Source organism: Pelodiscus sinensis, chromosome 3 (assembly GCF_049634645.1).
Source record: "Pelodiscus sinensis isolate JC-2024 chromosome 3, ASM4963464v1, whole genome shotgun sequence".
In the NCBI taxonomy this organism is placed as follows: domain Eukaryota; kingdom Metazoa; phylum Chordata; order Testudines; family Trionychidae; genus Pelodiscus; species Pelodiscus sinensis.
This window is the reverse complement of record NC_134713.1, coordinates 19,032,368-19,039,285: the sequence shown is the minus strand read 5'-3', so window position 1 is coordinate 19,039,285 and position 6,918 is coordinate 19,032,368.

Below are 6,918 nucleotides of genomic sequence, written 5' to 3'. Positions count from 1 at the left end.
GACCAGTGTTAATGAGGCCAATTTAGTCCGGGGAAGAGGAGGATGTGGCTCACTCACACCAGCTGATGGATAGGTGTGAATAGCAAGAGAGGGAAAATGGCCTTTGTAGTTTGTCCTTCTCTTGCTATTCACACCTTCCCATCATCTGCTGTGAGTGAATCACATCCACCCTGACTAAATTGGCCTGCACTTGATAAGTAACTCCTTTCTTTTGTTATATTATTACTTTATATATATCCCTGCCTCTGTAATTTCTACTCCAATTCATTTGATGAAGTGGATTTTACCCATGAAAATAAATAAATCCCAAATAAATCTTATGCCCAAATAAATCTGTAACCCTTCTGCCGGGTAGGCCCGGCAGCAACCAGGGCCGGGTTCAATATCTAGGGGTCCAACTCACATAGAACTGGCTTGAGCCCCTACCCAGTACCCTAGGAAATTTACACACCCATGGGCGCCTCTGCGAGGCAATGCTTCTCCATTCACAAGCACAGAGTCTGCGTGTAGAAAAGAAACATTTAATGAAACAGAGAGAGAAGTCACATGGCATTAACTTGGGAAAATACTACAAACAGAGTTTATAGCCCAAACCATGAGCAAAGTCCAACACCCCAAGGTTATGTCTACGCTGGCAGCTTCTTGCGCAAGAACAGCTGTTCTTCTGCAAAAACTTGCCGGCTGTCTACACTGCAAGAGCATTCTTCCAGAAGTAAATTTACAGTAAAGCGTTGGAAAACAGGGCTTCTTCTGGAAGAGTTATTCCTCTCCCCACAAGGAATAAGCCCTCTTGCACAAGAACTCTTCCACAAGAGGCCAGTGTAGACAGGCAACATGAATTTCTTACGCAAGAAGCCTGTATGGTTAAAAAGGCCATCAGAGCTTTCTTGCGCAAGAGAGCGTCTACACTGCCATGGATGCTCTTGTGCAAAAGCACATCTCTCTTGTGGAAGAGTTTTTGCATAAGAACTCTTCCACAAAAAAGTTCTTGCGCAAGAAGCTGCCAGTGTAGATGTAGTCCAAAAGTCTCTGGAGTCCAGCAGCCCAAAATCTCCCAGGCTACGTCTACATTGGCACCCCTTTCCGGAAAAGGGATGCTAATGAGATGAGTCGGAATTGCATGTAGACATGAGTCCTGTGACACTTTAGAGATTAACAGATTTGTAAGCAGGGGCTGAATTACTTCGAAGTAGGAATAAGATCCTCTGGAAAAGGGCTTTTTTTCCGGAGGATCGGGGCCAGTGTAGACGCTCTTTTCCGGCTTTTCTAAAAGCCGGAAAAAAGCGGCGGACATTTTTATTTAAATGCCGTGGGGGATATTTAAATCCCCCGCGGATTTCCCTATTACGACTCGTGAAATTACCATGCCCCTTCCGGAAAAGGGGCCAATGTAGACGTAGCCGTTGTGTCTACATCTGCAAAAACAGCAAGGAGTCCTGTGACACTTTAGAGATTAGCAGATTTGTAAGCAGGGGCTGAATTACTTCGAAGTAGGAATAAGATCCTCTGGAAAAGGGCTTTTTTTCCAGAGGATCGGGGCCAGTGTAGACTCTCTTTTCCGGCTTTTCTAAAAGCCGGAAAAAAGCGGCGGACATTTTTATTTAAATGCCGCGGGGGATATTTAAATCCCCCGTGGATTTCCCTATTACGACTCGTGAAATTACCATGCCCCTTCCGGAAAAGGGGCCAATGTAGACGAGCCCACACAGCTCCCCCTGAGTATAGTAAATGAGTAATTACACACATGTGCCTAACATGATCCTCACTTATGGCTTATTCCCTGTAAAATTTAACTGAATGTGCTCACTTCTCTCAATAAAAAACTGTCAGCCTGGACACTGATCAGATTGGCCTAGCTCTAAGTCAAATCTCCTTTCCCACAGTCTCAATGTAGTAAAAAGATCTAGGCAGTACTGCTTTACAACGAAGGGTATGTCTCCCCTTGGCTGGCAAACCATAGCCAATTGGAGCATCTTGCAGCCCGTCAACAGCTTACTCAGATGGGCCTGCGACCCAACTTTGAAAACCCCTGCCATAGAGGGTATCCTTTGGGATGTGCCCATCATTCATTCAGCACATACGCCTAAGCCTGCCAAGGTGTCTCTATTTGAGTAGTTATGGGCACCACAGTGTTGGTGACTCCGCCCAGCCAAGAGATCCTAAAGATTTGACAAAAGCAACACAAACAAAATCTGTTGAATCTCTTTTCCTGGTGAGAGAGTAAGCAGTGTGTGTCTCACTCCCATACAAAAGTATGTTGCAAATGTAACCCACACACCTAGGCTACGTCTACACTGCAGGCTTTTTGCGCAAGAACAGCCGTTCTTGTCCAGGTAAATTTACAGTACAGTGTTGGAAAATAGGGCTTCTTCCAGAAGAATTATTCCTCTCCCCATGAGGAATAAGCACTCTTGTGTAAGAGCTCTTCTTCCAGAAGAAGGCAGTGTAGACAGGCAACATGAATTTCTTGTGCAAGAAACCCCTATGACTAAAATGGCCATCAGAGTTTTCTTGCGCAAGAGATTGTCCACATTGCCATTGATGCTCTTCCACAAAAGCACATGGCAGTGTGGATGCACTCTTGTGGAAGACCTTTTGCCCAAGAACTCTCGCACAAAACAGTTCGGCTATGTCTACACTTCCGGCGCCTACCTGGTCCTGCGCAAGATGTACAGTACGGCATGGTAAGAAACGGCTTCTTGCGCAAGAGCTCTTGCCAAGACAGCTTACACTTGTAAGAAAAGAGCGCAGCTCTTGCGCAAGAAGCACAAGCGTGGACGCTCTCTTGTGCAAGAAAGCTATTTTAGCTATAGAGTTTTATTGCGCAAGAATCCCTGCCGCGCATTCACACTGCCATGGGCACTCTTGCGCAAAAGCACATCTCACACATGGCAGTGTGGAAGTGTTCTTGTGCCCGACTCCTTGCACAAGAACCCTTGCGCAAGAAGCCACCAGTGTAGACATAGCCTTCTTGTGCAAGAAGCCTGCAGTGTAGATGTAGGCCTAGTGTGGTTACTGAGCAATGCAAGTGGTACCTAGACCACAGCAAAAGTTAACAGCTCAAGAGACCTCTACAGCATGGACTGGGAGGTACCTGGCTTTTAGCTCAGAGGGTAGAGGCTCCTATACTCAGCTCCAGAGCTCCTAGGTTCAAATCTGCCCGGTGGTGATTACAAGTGGGGGCTTGTCCTGGAGCTCAACTAGATCTCTGAATCTTCGGACGTGCTTCCTCACCTAGGGGAAGTATGTAACCCATACACCTAGGCTGCATCTAGACTGGCAACTTGCCAGCTGTCTACACTGGCCACTTGAATTTCCGCAAGAACACTGACGATCTCATGTAAGATTGTCAGTGTTCTTGCGGAAATACTATGCTGCTCCCGTTCAAGCAAAAGCCCTCTTGCGCAAATGCTTTTGTGCAAGAGGGCCAGTGTAGACAACGCGGTATTGTTTTGCGCAAAAAAGCCCCGATCACGAAAATGGCGATTGGGGCTTTCTTGCACAAAACCATGTCTAGATTGGCACGGATGCTTTTCCACAAAAAGTGCTTTTGCAGAAAAGCGTCCGTGCCAATTTAGACGCTCTTTTCCACAAATGCTTTTAACAGAAAAACTTTTCCGTTAAAAGCATTTGCGGAAAATCATGCCAGTCTAGATATAGCCCGAGGCTATGTCTCCACTACAGGCTTCTTGTGCAAAAGGTCTTCCACAAGAGTGCGTCCACACTGCCATGTGCTTTTGCACAACAGCATCCATGGCAGTGTGGTCGCTCTCTTGTGCAAGAAAGCTCTGATGGCAATTTTAGCCATAAGGGTTTCTTGCGCAAGAAATTCATGTTTCCTGTCTTTTTGTGGAAGAGCTCTTGCCCTCTCGTTTGGGACTGGTCAGGTGCTGGACCAGAGAGGTCCAACCTGTACTTTACTAGTAGACCTCTATAAAAGTCTGTTCCCCAGAACTGGGATTATCTGAACAATGAATAACAATCTTCTTACTCAAATATTCTCTACGGCTACGTCTATAATGTGCTGTGTTGCATAATAAAATGTGTAAATGAGGCAAAGCGCTAAATATTGCCATGCCTCATTTGCATACTTAATGAGCCGCCATTTTGCACAAAGAGCTTTTTCACAAGAGCCGTTCTGCCAAAAAAGTGGCAGAATGGCTCTTGCACAAGAGGGGGGGGTTGCGCAAAAATGGAGGTCTGCTGACTAGTCCCAAATGAGAGGATTTGCCAGATCAGAGGTCACCTGCTACCAGCTCCCCATACCACCTTCCTTCCCCATTGCTAGCCCCAGCCGTGCCACCATATTGCTACAGCCCCAGCAGCCCGGACTGCCCTGCACCCGCTATTAGGGCTGCTGCAGCTGCTGCATTTCCAGCCCCGGCCCTGCTATTGGTGCTGCTACATCTCTGGCCCTGGCCCTGCAACGGGGGCTGCTGCGGCACCTGCTGTGCTCCCGGGGCTCTGGCACCAGTCCCAGCCCCGCTAGGCTCTGAGCCGCCAGCCCTCTTGCCACTGGGGCTAACCAGGACTGCCTGGTCCAGGAACATCCGGGGTCCTGCTGGACCATGGATGTTACCAGATGAAAAAGTCCCGATTTTGGAAGGTCAAACCTGTACTCTGACAAACATGAGGTCTGCCTGAGGAAAGCAGGCAATGGCTTTTTGGGGTGTTGTAGGAGACCTTGAAGAAAAGGCTGTGAATTTTTAATTTCTGCAATGTCCCTAGTGGAGAGAGCCCATACCAATCCAGGCATGTTAGCAACAATCGCCTGTAGGATGTACTGGTGCCACACCATGATAGGCAAACACTTAGTCAGGGCTCTAAAAGGAGCAACCAATATCACTTCAGACATTCTACAAGAACTTGTAAGTTTCAGGCAGAGACAACATGTAAAGTCTGGTAAAGGGGCAAATCGCAGAGTACCATATACCTCTCTATATTGTCTAAAGATTACATTGTATTCATTTTACAAGTTGAGGGAGATTTTCTGAGTTACATCTGGAAACACTATAAAAATACAATTTTACTGCCCTCTGCTATTTTTATGATTCAGAAAGGATTAGGAGTAGCAAATATTTCAAACAGTTTACTGACAGAGAGAAGGGTGTCTTCCTAACACCCTTTTGACAGACCTGAGTGGCTGAAAATACCACACAGCAAGGCTTAATTGCTTCAGATCGAAAAAGCAGATGGAGTCAGATTGACTGGCAGCAAAGACATCTGGATACCTTATAAAGTTATTGGCCAGAGATACCTGAAGAATTTAAAATACAATACAAATGCAATACATTTGCCAGGGAAGCTCGTGTCTTGCTGAGAAAAGGAAACACTGTGAAAAACTGCTGTGTAAGGTTATGCCCAGTTCATCAAATCATTCCTATAGTGATGATGCAAACAGGATAAAAACTCAACAACAGCATATATAAAATGAAACGTCTGTGGAAAACTGAGTGGATCTAGCATAAAGGTTCTGTGAAGGAGGGGGTTGTTTTCCAAAACATACATGTTAAGTCTCTGAATTTTTTTTAAATGCATGTGTGTTGCATATAGAAAGCACCTGTAACTGACAGGCATCTACCTGAACTTCTCCCATAGAGTACCTCTGTAGTTCATCCTGTTATAAACTGGAGCACCAGTCTACCACACACTACTCATGATTGCAATGTAAGCAGTGATTTGTACTCATCATCAGGCCAGGAAGTATGCACCAACCAGCTTACATTTTGCTACCTTTCCCTCCAAGTGCAACTTTGCCATTCTACCACTTTTATATTAGATCGCAAGGGGGGCAGCCCTCCTGCTTCCCACCATGTTAACATGAGGCACTTGCAAGACCCTTTCCTGTGATAGCCAGTGGTCACAAGGGGTACGTCTACACTACAGCGCTAGTTCGAACTAACTTAGTTCGAATTAGTTAATTCGAACTAAGCTAGTTCGAACTAACGCATCTAGAACTAAAAACTAGTTCGAACTAGCGTTTTGCTAGTTCGAACTAGTAAGTCCACATTGAGTGGACTCTGAACAGGGCTTAAGGATGGCCGGAAGCAGTGCCGGCAGGGCATAAAAGGAGGACTTAGAGCATGGAGATACTGTCTCAGGCTAGCCGAGGGCTGCGCTTAAAGGGTCCCGACCCCCACCCCGGACACACAGTTCTAAGGGGTGCCCCGCTTGCAAAGAAGTTCTGGCTTGGAGTGCCCTGAGTGCCCACACTGGGCACATCACACCACTCGGCCATCAGCCCGGCTGCACTTGCCGCAGGCTGCCATCTGGGGAGAGGGAGTAATTGGGGGGCTGCAGGAGAGCTTCCACCCCCAGAAGCCCGCAGAGCCAGCCCAGTCCTCCCCATCGGGGGCTCGTACCCCATTCCTCCCTCACCTCCTTCCACTTACCCTTCCTTAGCCCCCCTTCTTCTTGATGTACAAAATAAAGATAACGTTTCTTCCAACATTGACTCTGTCTTTATTGAAAAAAACTGGGGGAGACTGGGAAAAGGAGGTGGGAGAGGGGAAGAGAAAGGCTGGGAGAGGGGAGGGCAACTAACATGATCAGGGGTTGGGAACAGGTCCCAGATGAAGAGAGGCTACAGAGACTGGGACTGTTCAGCTTAGAAAAGAGGAGACGGAGGGGGGACAGGATAGAAGTCTGTAAAAGCAGGGGTTGGGTGGAGAGGGTGCATTCATAAAAGTTCTTCCTGAGATCCCATAAAGAAGGACTAGAGGACACCAAAGGAAAGGAATGGGTAGCAGGCTTGAAACTAGTAAGAGAAAGTTGTTGTTCTTGACAAAGCAAATAGTTAACCTGTGGAACTCCTTGCTGCAGGAGGCTGTGAAGGCTACAACTAGAACAGAGTTTAAAGGGAAGTGAGATCAAGTCATGGAGGTTGGGTCCATGGAGTCCTATTAGCCAGAGGGTAGG